At 39.1% G+C, this 14,302-nt stretch overlaps 1 protein-coding gene and 1 pseudogene across 1 annotated transcript in view; one reads left to right on the top strand and one right to left on the bottom strand.

The window, feature by feature from the left end:
• LOC129051816 (zinc finger protein 486-like) overlaps positions 1-2,966 on the bottom strand; it is a 51,655-nt pseudogene extending 48,689 nt beyond the window's left edge.
• Positions 1-14,302, top strand: part of LOC129051901 (zinc finger protein 486-like) — a 180,531-nt gene that overhangs the window by 116,777 nt on the left and 49,452 nt on the right. The window lies entirely within an intron of this gene.

The following is a 14,302-nucleotide window of genomic DNA, read 5'->3' as shown; positions in this document are numbered from 1 at the left end:
TTAAAAGTCCCCTATATTCATATCCCCTCACAGCAAAATAATGTCAGCCATCCCTGACAAAAATGCCTTTATGAGAGAACTAAGCATTATGGCTCACACCTGTAATGACAGCTACATCATACATTAAGGTGGAAAAACTGCTTCAGGCCAGAATTTTGATAGCAGCCTGGGTTATGTAGCAAGACCCCATCTCCAAAATAAGTGCCTGTAAGACAGATTTGAGATCCAGGGAAGGAGTGGTGAAACTCTGTTAAAGCTTAAGATTGAAAAATGTTCTACTCAGAAGGCAGACCCTCAATTAGGTGGGAAAGTACAGGATTCCTGTTTATGGCTACAGACCAGGATAGAGTTCACCCAACTTGGTCCCAAACTGAGATTCTGAGAATTCTGAACTTATTATATAACCATCCCAAACTCCTCCCGGCTGCTGTCTGGGAGAGGTCCTGCCATTCCAGAGACTCAGAGGAAGGCATCTATTTACAGCCATGCAGGCAGGCCTGCAGACCTTGGCCTTTACTCTGGTCCCTGAAGTGGTTCAATGACTCAGTTTCAGTTACCTGAGCCACAGTTTATGGTCAGTTCTTCCTACATAGAAATCCACACAGTTACCTGAGGGAATACTCCCTCATACTCATGAAAGCCACACTCATCCACATCCTGATTTAAGGCCCAGCATATGCAGACCTGACTGCAAAAACATGCCGTAGTGCCTGCCCTACTGGGCAAAGTCCTGAAGGATATTTAGTCTGTCCAAAAATAAAATGGGAATTACAACAACCCAAGCCCCTGTAACAAGCCAACTAAAGGTGGACCCTAGTGCAGATCCAGCAGCCTTGTGACCAAGCTACAATCCTTCTTCACTACAAATTCAGATGGCATCTCATCACCCTAAGGATAAAAGAAAATCTTTACAATCTAAAATTAGTTTATGAAAACTTGAAGAGGTGTTTGCTCCATCAAATTCGGACACCAATACAAAACTATATTGTGCCCATTGTCAATTCTTCTATTTTAATGTAGCACTGGAAGTATGTAGCAGAAGAATCAGTCAAAGAAATTTTTTTAAAAAACCATTGAAATTGAAAAATGAGTAAAAAGTTGCTGTTTGTAAGTCATACAATCTTATATTTAAAAAACCATAAACAGTACATTAAAACCTATCTAAACAAATAAATACACTCAGTAAATCAGCAAAATATAAAATTAACATACAAGTGTATGTGTGGTTTCATGCACTTAAACTATCTGATAAAATAAAGAAAAAATTTTATTTACTAGAGCATTAATTAGTAAATTTCTGAGGAAAAAATTAACCAAAGAGGCAAGACATTTTTACAATAAAAAAATAAATTAGAGAAGATCCAAATAAATTTTAAAATATTTTGTCTATGGCTTGAAAGAATGAATATTATTGTAGTGCCATATTATCCAAAGTAATCTATAGAGTCAATAAAATTCCTATCAAAATTGCTGTGGTATTTATTTCACAGCAACAGAAAATACAATTCTAAAATTTACATGAAACTAAAATAAACTTTGAATAGCCAAAGCAATTATGAGGAAAAAGAACAAAGCAGAAGGATATCATACTTATAATTTCAAACTATATTTCAAGGCTATATAGTAATAAAAACAGAATGGACTGTGGCAGAAAAATGAACAAAAAAAGCAACAGAAACTACTACTTTCACACATTTCAAACCTGATGAAAAAAGAGAACTTAAAACATAGTTTTAGTTTCTCATAATCATCCAGATATTTGTGTGTCCTCAAAATAGTAGAAAAGCAGTCAGACTGTGCAGTCTCTTCTATGCCATGCAGAGGACATTGGCTCCCACTGTGAACTTGAAGGAAGCTCACTGAAAGAAAAGCAGACTCCTTAGAGAATTTAAAAGCATAAGACAGAAGATTCCCCTTTGTGAGAGCAAAAAAAACCACCTACCTGGGTGTTTGGCAATCATCTCCTGTCTCTTCATAGTCAAAGTTTCTTTTCCTTGCTCTCAACAGGTGATCAGGTCTGGGTTAGAGACAACAATACCTGTTTTATTAAAACTAAATACATAAATTTTTCTCATATTCTCCAATTATGAGCTAGTAATGTGCTCAGCAGAGAGAATGTGATAAAATATTCTAGTAAATTAATAGCAAAATAGGAAGTTATAACAGAAATTTCTAAATATTTAGAAAATACTTTCAATTTGTAGGTTTCTTAATTTTACTACCTGGTACTGCTGAATCAAAAATTGGTGGTGGCAATTAGATTTTCAGGTGGGGACAAAAATATTTTAGGCCACAAAATTTCTGGAACTACCACTAATTTAGAGTGAAGAATACAGCTCAACTCAGGAATGTGGAAAATTTGGAGTAAGATGAAACATCTTCAAGAAATTCTTTACTAAATGAACAAATTTTGAAGATTTTCTGGAAAAAGTGGATCTGGAAGTTTTTTATGCAAAGAATAAATGACTAAAAACATTTTACAAAAAAGATAAATAGGCTGAGCACGGTGACTTATACCTGTAATTCCAGCACTTTGGGAGGCCAAGGCGGGCAGATCACCTGAAGTCAGGAGTTCGAGACCAGAAAGGCCAACATGGTGAAACCCCATCTCTACTAAAAATACAAAAATTAGCCAGGCGTGGTGGCAGTCACCTGTAATCCCAGCTACTCGGGGGGCTAAGGCAGGAGAATCACTGAACCTAGGAAGCTGAGGTTGCAGTGAGCAGAGATTGCACCATTGCACCCCAGACTGGGCAACAGAGTGAGACTCCATCTTGAAAAATAAAAATAAAAAGAGAAATAAAACCTTTAGGATATATTATGAATTATGTACTCAAGTTATCCTCACCAAGGAAGACCATATTTCTGTAGTTCTTTAACATCACATCCCTGTAATAATTTCACTGTGCAGTGTCCACGCAATGCCACTCCTCCAAGGAGAATTCTATGGCCACATCTCTAAATTGCAGTGGTCACTGTAAAGCACACACACACACACACACACAGTTTTACTAAGTTGCCATGGGTAGAATTTTTAATTTGACTTAAGGTGAAATGAGAGAGTAAAGAGCACAGGTTCTGACTTACAGGACTGACCAAAATTATCCAATAAAATAATTTTCAACACAGAAATATTTTCTAATGTATTCTCTAACTCTGAGAAAAAAGAGCAGTATAAGATCCACCACATCAGTTCATATAGTGATCTTTACCTAGATAATAAACTATAAAATTAAGGGCATGAACACAAGCATGTATATTTTTGAGTGCTATATTTACATCATACAAAATGACTTGTGAATATTTTTCAGATGAAAAAGACATGTTGAGTTAGAAGGCACCTCTCAAATTTTGATGTGTAGAATAAGCTGAAGACCTTGTTATGCAGGGTTTTGTTTTTTTTTTTCCAGAAGATCTGGTATAAAGTCTGATTTTTAAATTTATTTATTTATTTATTTATTTATTTATTTATTTTGAGACGGAGTTTCACTCTTGTTGCTGAGACTGGAGTGCAATGGTGCAATCTGTCTCACGGCAACCTCCACCTCCTGGATTCAGGCAACTATCCTGCTTTAGTCTCCCAAGTAGATGGGATTACAGGCATGCATGACTATGCCCGGCTAATTTTTTTTTTTTTTGTATTTTTAGTAGAGATGGGGTTTCTACATGTTGTTCAGGTTGGTCTCAAACTCACAACTTCAGGTGATCCACCCACTTCAGCCTCCCAAACTGTTGGGATTACAGGCATGAGCCACCATGCTCTGCCAATTTTTTGAATTTCTAACAAGCTCACCAGTAATGCCCATGTTTTTGGCCCAAGAAGGATATTTTGTCAAACATTCAGTAGTGCAAGAGTCCGTGTTTTTCCCAGTTTTTCAAGGCTGTAAACAAAACTAAGAGCCTTCATTTACCAAAGAAAAATATGTAGGAAAAAAATAAGAAGAAAAGACAGCTGCCAGATTAAATGTGATCATTTATGCACATCAGCTGCATAAAGATACTTAATAATAAAGAGAAAACTAATTAACTCCATAATAAAAAAATTCTGTCAGGGAGCAATTTCACTAAGTGATTCATTAATCATTAACTGCACAAGGACAAATTTTTGTGATGTGCTAATGCACACAGGAGAACACAGCATCACTGTTGAAATATTCTTCCCCCAAAAAAGTAAATAGAATCTGAATTTAACCATAAAGAAACATCAGTTTTATGGAAACTTCAAAATACAAATAACTCCTATGTTTTGTAATTGTTAGTAGTAATTTTAAGGAGGCTTCATTTACCACCCTAGAGAGCGGTATCTCCTAATTTTTTTTCAGAACTTTCTGAGTAATAAATGCCATCCCAGTTAAATAAGGATTTTCTTAATCCTTTTCTGCATAGAGCTAATGGAACACATAGATGGAGCCTTAACATTACATGTTCTCCATCTATAATAAGTACCACAGTTTTCTCCAGTAGAAATCTTGACTATCCACATCTTTTCATGTTCAATAGCCACAAAGGGAATATTTTTAATATTGCTGATCGTAAATTCTTGCTGAGAATCCTGCATGGCATATAAGAAGCTATGATGTAGAGAATGTATGGAGGGCTCTGGGATATAGGAAAAAAATATTTTTCAGAGACCTTTGACTATCATAAGAATTTTAAGAAGTAGTTAAATCAAAGTCATTAGGGAGGAAAAACACAAGTGGAGAAGTAAAGGTTTGTGGGTACTAAATACATGGCAGTCCAGGAGGCAGAGTGGACACAGCTCTTCATCTGACACATGTTTACCTGAAGAAAAGCCATTTTTTTTCTTTCTCCTCCTTCTCTGGAGTTTCTTCTCAGATGAGACTCTCTGAACAAATTACACCTGCATCTTGAGAACATGTCTTTAGAGGTGTCAGTACCACATGTTTACCTCCTAGCATGGCATCAACTGGCAGAAAAAGACAGAAATAGTCCACCCATTTCTGTCCTTTAAAACAGAAGAAGTTCAGGAACAATGAGCTGCTCCATGAAGATAAAAATATAAGTTTCTCCTTTTCTGTCTTCAGGTGCCCTCCCCTGCCACAGACACCAGCAGTTTCTGCTACAGTAATGCAAATATGTGCCACACTGACCTGTCCCTACCAAATCCAAACAGCACCACCCCTGTGACTGCTCTTTAGGGCAAAGGTGGAACTTAATGCTCATGAATGTATTTTGAAACCCTCATACTTGATTCTGGCCTCACCTTAGAGTCACATGAGGCCCTTCATTAAAACAACATGGATCCTTCCACCCACCACAATAAACAGAAGCTGTGGGGAAGGCACAAGACATTTCTGCAAATTAGCCATTTGATCCTAATGAGAAGCCTGGGCTGATAACCACTAAGCTAAGCATTGCCTCTCAGGCTTTAACGAGCTTATAAATGAATTGATAATTTTGGCCCCACTTTATATAATGTGATTCTGCAGGTTTGAAAAGAGTCCATGAATAGGCGTTTTAAACAAGTCCCCTGTCAGTGCTGACGTTGCTTCCCCTTGTCACATTATTAGCATTAGTTAGAGAAAGCAGGCACAGCCCATGGTCTCTCACACTCAGCACTCTTGTCACAACCAAACACTTTTGGGTACAAATGTGGACAACCCATCTCCATCCTAAAGTTTTATATTCTTTGCTGGCTATTTAAAGTTTACAGAGGAAACAGAAGGCAGTAATGTCTGAATAAGTCTGGATTTAAAAAACAGCAGGTACACATGTACTAATACAATGCTTATTAAACAGGTACTATGTGCTCAAAAGCAGGATACAGAGGACTATACTGGGCATAACATATTATGTGATTTAATTCTCATAATGCCCTGAAATCTGGTACTCAGTGTTTTTTGTTTGTTTGTTTGTTTGAGACGGAGTCTTGCTCTGTCGCCCAGGCTGGAGTGCCATGGCGCAATCTCGGCTCACTGCAAGCTCCACCTCCCGGGTTGATGCCATTCTCCTATCTCAGCCTCCTGAGTAGCTGAGACTACAGGCGCCCACCACACCACCCAGCTAATTTTTTGTATTTTTAGTAGAGATGGGGTTTCACCGTGGTCTCGATCTCCTGACCTCGTGATTCGCCCACCTCAGCCTCCCAAAGTGCTGGGATTACAGGCATGAGCCACCGCACCTGGCCAGTACTCAGTGTTTAATAATTTCCAGGATTTAGATAAAGGGCCCAGCATTTTTATTTCTTCTTCTGTTTCTCTGTTATCAAATTTTTAATAAAATTGTACAGAATAAAAGCTAAATGCAGACAGGTGAAAGAGATATAAAAAAGGAAGAGTTTAATGTAGTTTAGAGAAAATTTTATACTCTTTATATTTACTTTTTTTGTGACTTGTGGAGCAACTACTAGATCTGCAGGAAAAAAAAAACCAGTTGCTAATAGAATGTCTCTCCAAGCACTGGTTTTAATAGAGCATTTAAAAACTAAGACCCTAAAATACAAGCTTTATTTTTCCCATTTATCTGCTTTTGGGTTTCAGGAAATTGTGAACACCAGATCTAGAAAGGCAGCAGGATTCACCAGCCAAAACTCTGATTTCTTCTACTCAGTTCTGTGAGGCAAGACTCCAAGGTACGGTCAGACCTAAATAAGGCCTCCAAAAAGGATAAATCTGAACAGGTCTGAGACACTGCAGTGAGGACCCTATGTTGAGTTCTGTTCTCTATGCCACTGAAGTACTACCAGTTTTGTTTTTTCTAAGCTTACCTAAAAGAAACTAAATCCCAGAGATTGTGTAATTTTAATCTTTTCTAGCCACTGCCTTGTCAACTTTATACTATGTACTAACATGCAATTTAAACAAATCCCTTAAGGTTTTCTAGGGTAATTATGTATTTATTTATTTATTTATTTGAGAGGGAGTTTCACTCTGTTGCCCAGGCTGGAGTGCAGTGTTGCCATCTCAGTTCACTGCAACTCCCATCTCCTGGGTTCAAGTGATTCTTCTGCCTCACCATCCCAAGTAGGTGGAACTACAGGTGTGCACCACAATGCCCAGCTAATTTTTGTATTAATAGTAGAGACGGCATTTCATCATATTGGCCAGGATGGTCTCAGACTCCTGACCTGGTGATCCACCTGTCTATGCCCCCTCAAAGTGCTTGGATTACAGGTTTCAGCCACCATGCCTGGCCTTTCAAGGGAAATTTTATTAGAAAATAAATACGTACACTTAGCAAGGTAAAAGAAATAGAAATTATAAGGCTGGGCACAGTGGCTCACACATGTAATCCCAGCAATTTGGGAGGCCAAGGCCAGTGGATCATGAGATCAGGAGTTTAAGACCAGACTGACCAATATGGAGAAACCCCATCTCTACTTAAAATACAAAAATTAGCTCAGTGAGGTGGCAGGCATCTGTAATCCCAGCTACTCAGGAGGCTGAAGCAGGAGAATCGCTTGAACCAGGGCAGCAGAGGTTGCAGTGAGCTGAGATCACACCACTGCACTGCAGCCTGGGCATCAGACTCTGTCTCAAAAAAAAAAGAAATTATAATAACAATTCTGTTCATAAATATGCCTTCAGATGTAGGCATCAGAAGTCACAACAATATAAAGAAAGTGACCTAAATAAAGTCCAAGATTTTTGACACATCTATTTATTGGACCAAGCATATGATGCATAATTCAATTTTTTATCCAGTTGCTAGTCTAGACTAAAAGTTTCTGGATTGTAGGAACCATGACTGCTTCATGTATTTTTTTTAACAGCCATATAAAATGGAAGCAACTAGTTTATCTATTTGGGCCTCCAGATCTCCTCCTTGTTTATCATCCAAATACCAGGAAACTGGAGAAATTCTCATCTGGGTACCAACCAAAGACACCTCTTGTATGAGGGGAGGAACAAACACAGGATGATTCATTTCTCTTACACTAAGACAGAAGCAGAATTAGCCACTCTTTTCACCCTGACACAATTCTGCTCTGGACATCCTCAAATGCCTCAAAGACATCTAGGTGATTTTGAAGGAATTCCCAGTGACCCTGGGCTGATGGCCCAATGATAAGCCAGTAGAGAGAGACTCAGGCTGATTCTAAATAGAAAATGAAACGGCCTTGGTGGAGCTCCAGAACCTGGATAACCTGTCCTGATTTGCTAGCTCTTGGATAAAAGAAAGAACAAAAATACTCATTTTACAGGTAAAATACAAAAATCACATTTTACATGTAAACGTAGTTGTGGTTATAGCTCTGGATATTTTGTGGCCTTGAACTCTCACTCCTAAGATGCTTATTTACACTTACAGATTCTACCATCAGATTCTATTTCCTTCTGGAGCCTCTGACATCACTGTAGCAGGTCAATGAACAAGATGTGAAAAATCTCACAGAGCCACACTCCCAAATGGAGGCTGTAAGATATCTATGTTGACAACTCACAATGCAGAAAATGCTTTTTGTTAGTTTTCTGTACATTTTCTATCCAAAGTTTAGCCCTTTTTTGTAAACCCCAGGCAGTAGCCAGATCTTATCTGCAGATTCTAGGTGAAATCAACTTGTCTCTGCATCCTTTGGTGTCACAGCAAGTGGAGTACAATCAAAGGAGAGATGCCCTCATAGAGGCCCCTCTAGCACATTCTAAATGATAAATCTACATTAAAAAAAAAAAAAGCAGCCGGGTGCTGTAGCTCACACCTGTAATCCAAGCACTTTGGGAGGCCAAGGTGAGTGGATTGCCTGAGGTCAGGAGTTCGAGACCAGCATGACCAACACGGTGAAACCACTTCTCTACTAAAAATACAAAATTTAGCCGGGTGTGGTGGCAGGCACCTGTAATCCCAGCTACTCGGGAGGCTGAGGCAGGAGAATCGCTTGAACCCGGGAGGCAGAGGCTGCAATGAGGTGAGACAGGGTCTTGGCACTCCATCCAGCCCAGGTAACAAGAGCAAAACTCCATCTCAAAGAAAAAAAAAAAGCTGACACAACATCAATATAAGTAGACAGTTTATTTGGGTCAACTTAAGGACAGTAATCTGGGAGCAAAGATTCAAGTTGCCTGGAATCTGCACTTTGATTAGTAGCAGTTACAAGGGGATTTCTACAGACAAGAGAGAGACAGGGACTGGGATGATACAAAGTTGTTTTTCAGAAATTTTTATTTACAGAAATAACATTGATTAGCTACTTGTTCCAATAGTGAACAGTTTCAAGAGATGAACGCATAGTTCAAAGGGGGGAGAAATACATAAATGCACTTTCATTTTAATATCTGAGTTTGATAACCAAAAGACTTGCATTTTTCAGGTAAAATGGAACTTCAGATAAAATCTCAAGACCTTGATTAAAAATTTGGAGGTGCAGATTTAACGTCTGAATTGCTGGAGTAGCAGCAGGTTTTACCTGCACATTTGTGGGCATTTTAGCATGAGGAGGAAGGGGAAAGTGGAGATTCTCATGTGTATGTGTCTACTCAATGCACACATTACTCTGATTAAGTTTCTGGGCTTCGTAGTATCTGAATCAGTATCAGGTCTGAACATACAAGAATCAGTGAAAGAGGTAAAGTGATTGATTGCTGCCCTGTGAAGTTTGTAGAAATGTGGTCTAGCCTCTCTAGAAGTGACTGCAGAGGACTATAGATACCAAATAGGCAGAGACACAATTCTGCCTGCATATTTAGGGGACAGCATGCACTTTTCTGCATAAGTATGAGTTGATTGGAAGCCTGAGAAGGAAAGTCCCCTCTAGAGTAAATTCTGGTTGGCATTTTATGTGTGTATTTCATGTCTGGTAATTCTAGACAGTGTTTGGAAACAATAGTTAACAGAAAAATTGGGCTGGGTGCGGTGGCTCACACCAGTGCCACTGCACTCCAGCCTGGGCAACAGAGCGAGACTTCTGTCTCAAAAAAAAATAATAATAAAAAAGAAAAGAAAAAATAAACAGGAAAAAAATTCTCCAACCCCAGAGAAACTTCACACTAATAGAACAGAAAGAAAACGGTTTTATTACACAACTAAGCTTGAATGTAACATGCATCATAGTCAATCTGTTTAACAGTTCACAAAGACAGAAAGATAGTCACCATAATTAGTCCACAATTAGAAGAATTTTCAGCACCATGTCATACATAGTTCATCCTAAATTCACCTGGAGAATGAAGAGGCCATCTGTGTATGCTAATTATTTATATTCAATGACAAATAAACTTTTCACATCTTCATAACAGGATATAGTTTAGCAGCTTGAAGCCAGGTGCCTGCTGAAGGTAGGATTTCACTAGGCTACAAAAATCGTTGAATAGTGTTCTATCTTTTTGGCTATTTACATTTTAGAGCAGTGGCTCTGTACTCCCTGGCACTGGGCTACAGCATTCCTGCTTGCTTTCTCCTGGTTGCTAGTGTCCTCTCTTCACCTCTATCATCTGCCACTGAGGCACAGCCCAGAGCATAGCCAACATTTTATGTGAATCCCATTTGCCACAGCAGCACTCTTGTGTCACATCAGAGAGCTAAGCCTGAGCTGCAGGAGGAGAGCCTACAGGCTCCTGGATAGAATTGAACCTTCACAATAATGGAAATGGGAGCAGTGTTTCAGGCTTAGTTTCTACTTTTAATGGTGACATGAAAAAAATACTGCCGAATTTCCAGCATGTCTCTAGATAGTGATAGCTCCAAAAGTTCTCACTGTGACAGCCCACTTTATTCAGACACCACGGGATACTAATAGGGCTTCAGAAACAGAAAAAGCATTGGAGAGAAAAACAGATCTCCATCTGAGCAAGATTATTTTGAGAGAAGAAAGTGAAAAAGATCCTAAGAAAAAGCTCTGACAAGATGTAAGTTTAATCAAGTCAGTCAGAAAATAGTCCCTTAAATTTCTCTGTAAACACCGAAAGCACACAGCTACTCTCAGCATGAGAAACATGAGCAATATGAAGAAAGGGAGCAGAATTTCAGAGAATTTTATAAAGTTTCTTTTCCATCTCTTCTGCTCTCTCATCTCCTAGCAATTGAATGGGGGTTCTATCTCTTTTTTACTCTCTCTGTTCTTGAATGTATTCAACAATTTTTACTTCAGTAATAGTGTATTGTCAATACTAAAGCTAATTTTAATAAAACCTCATAAATAAATCAAATTTGTCATTTTTGAACACTCCAGGTTTACATACATATTTTGTAATTTCTTGTAATATTTTTCATTCTACAATTTATTTCTATTCACATTCTTTTTATTTTTTCTACTTGAAACAAACTTAAAGTAATTTCAAACTGTTATAGGAGACAGAAAGAAATCATTTTTGGGAGGCTGAGGTGGGTGGATCACCTGACATCAGGAGCTTGAGACCAGCCTGTCCAACATGGTGAAACCCCATCTCTACTAAAAATACAAAAAAAAAAAAAGAAAGAAATTATTTAGGGCACACTGGAGCATGCCTGTAATCACAACATTTTAGGAGGCCAAGGTGGGCAGATCACTTGAGGTCAGGAGTTCAAGACCAGCCTGGCCAACATGGTGAAACCCCATTTCTAATAAAAATACAAAAAATTAGCTGGATGTGGTGCATACCTGTAGTCCCAGCTACTCGAAAGGCTGAGGCAGGAGAATCGCTTGAACCCAAAAGGCAGGGTTGTATAACTGTCCAAGGGGTTCACCTTGCTCATTGCCTAGACACAGCTGATTTATCAAGATAGGGGAATTTGTGGAGGAAAAGTTAAATATTAAATTTGAACTTATTTGAACGTGGACACAATCAATGATCAATAAGTCCTAGAACAGGTTGTGTGAGCCCCTTGGGGCATTAATCCAGCGCTCTTTTGGAGAAATCTCTATTTCAATCTATTCCTATATATTAGTTGTTCAAAAACAATAGACAATTGCAAAAACAAGTTGACTTTTTTATGTTGCTTGAGCCCAGTCATGAACAGCCCTCGTGACTGAACCTTATGCCAAACAAATCGTTACAAAAGATCTAGGGTCCCAAACTGTGCTGAAGCTTCATGAGACCTCTCCTCATCTGCGCACAGACTAGTGGCCAACTCTGAAGCCCAGGCTGTTTCTTCTCTGTCTGCTGTGAATCCTCCACAGTCTGGTGGGTACGGTGTCTGACTCTGGAGCCCAGACTGTTGCATCCCAGTCTGGTGGTGAATCCTCCATAGTCTGGTGGGCATTATGTATATATATGTGTGTGTGTATATATATATGTGTGTGTGTGTGTATATATATGTGTGTATATATATATATATATATATATCTTTTCCCTTCTCCTCTTCCCATTGCAATTTGCTTATTATATAAATCTGCTTATTACATTGATTTGCTTCTTATATCATTTGCTTATTATATCTGCATTCCCATTCACATACGATAAAACTTGTTGACCCTTAAAGGTATTGTGTGTGTGTCTTTTCTTCTCCCCTTGCGTGTTTCCCACACAGAACATTTTTGGCATCATAAACAGAATTCGAAAACCAAAGTGTGCCTCTTTTTGGCCAGAAGGACAGGGATGGAAACTTGAGGAATTCCCATATCCAGGGATGGGAACTCCCCCGGTTTTCCCCTTTGGCGATTGAATGGTCCAGGGGAACTGGCCTTTGTGAGAATTGGGAATCTAAATTAATGCAATTTAAACTTTTGACTGTTCATGAAGTGCTGCAGGAGATTCCAGTCAGCAAAGGAGATGCTGAAGGGATTTCCCAGAGTAGATGGTGCTTGCTTACAGCTTATAAGTTAATGTATCAAGATAGGGGATGGTTGCTACAAGAGAAACGTAAGACGGAAAAGGAAAATGCTAATCTGACTTCCAGACTGGCCCTGGCCCAATGTCAGGCCTATGTCTTGACTGATCAGCCTCAAAAAATATCAGCCTATTGATGAAAAAAGCAGCTGCCCCAGTGGCCCTGTCAGGATAAAACTGAAGAACTAGTCAACCGGGGCTTGGAGCAGGTAAAAACCCAGCTCCTATCTCAAGGATGGAAAATTAAACTTAGTAAAACTCAAGGACCAGCACAAACTGTAAAATTCCTTGGCATCCTATGGAATGCAGGGAAATCATCCATTTTACCAGAGGCTAAGGCTAAAATACTAGAATTTGCAACCCCTACCACTAAAAAGGAGGCCCAGAAATTTATTGGCTTGTTTGGATTCTGGAGACATGATATTCCCCACTTGGGTAACATTTTACAACCTCTGCATGCAGTCACTAGAAAACACGATGACTTTCACTGGAGAAAGAAAGAGAGCATGGCTTCTGAACAAGCTAAACAAGCAAGTCAACTGGCCCTGGATCCATGGCCCATATGGGATAAGCCAGTAGAACTGCAAGTAACTATCCTAAATCAACATGCTAATTGGAGCCTTAGGCAGAAACAAGATGGGAAGAGGGTACCTTCCGGGTTTTGGACCCAGAAACTGCCAGAGGCTGGAAAACCTTATACTCCTTTCAAGAAGAAATTGTCAGCCTGCTATTGGGCTTTGCTGGAAACAGAACACCTCTGCTTCAACCATGATGTCTTTATGAGACCTGAAATTCCTACTATGACTTCGGTCATGTGTTCCCCAAAATCTCATCAGATAGGGCATGCCCAAGAAAGTAGCATCATAAAATGGAAATGATACATACAAGACCAGGCTAAGCCAAAACCAAACGGGTTATCACTTTTACCTGAGGTTGTAAAAAACTTGCCAGCTCAGTAAACCACCGAGGAAGTCATGCAGATAGGCAAGGAAACCTCCCTTGTCCAGCGGGGCAACTCCTTTAAAGAACTAAGCCCAGAGGATCACAAGCATGCTTGGTTTGCTGATGCATCCACCAGATACATTGGTGGGACCTGATGCTGGAAGGCCGTGACCTATAATCTTGTTAAAAACATAAGCATTTCTGATGAAGAAAGGGGTGGGAGCAGCCAGTTAGCTGAACTAGTAGCTGTCTTTTGAGCTATTCAGGAGGAAGTCAGAAACATTTGTCATTTGTATACCAACACTTGGTCAGTAACAAATGGTCTTACTACCTGGATGCTCCAATGGTAATGAAAAAAATGGTTAATTGGGAATGAAGAGGTTTGGGGTAAACAATACTGAGAAGATATCTGAATCCTCTTGTACACTACCATTATCGCTGTTTTCCATGTTGATGTTTATGTATCTCTGCTTTCTTTTGACAGACTGTTTAATCACCAGGAAGATCAACAGGCCAAAATTTTTATTATAACTGCAAACTTGAATGTGGATGAATGGATTACAACATGTTCCAAACCTTGCAATGACAGGCATTATAATGTATGGTGCCATAATTGATAGTGATTAGTGGCCTTAATGCTCCTCTTAAAAGATACAGAA

The sequence above is a fragment of the Pongo abelii genome, chromosome 20 (genome assembly GCF_028885655.2).
Source record: "Pongo abelii isolate AG06213 chromosome 20, NHGRI_mPonAbe1-v2.0_pri, whole genome shotgun sequence".
In the NCBI taxonomy this organism is placed as follows: domain Eukaryota; kingdom Metazoa; phylum Chordata; class Mammalia; order Primates; family Hominidae; genus Pongo; species Pongo abelii.
The sequence above is the reverse complement of the archived record's forward strand: the minus strand, read 5'-3'. Positions and strand labels throughout refer to the sequence as shown.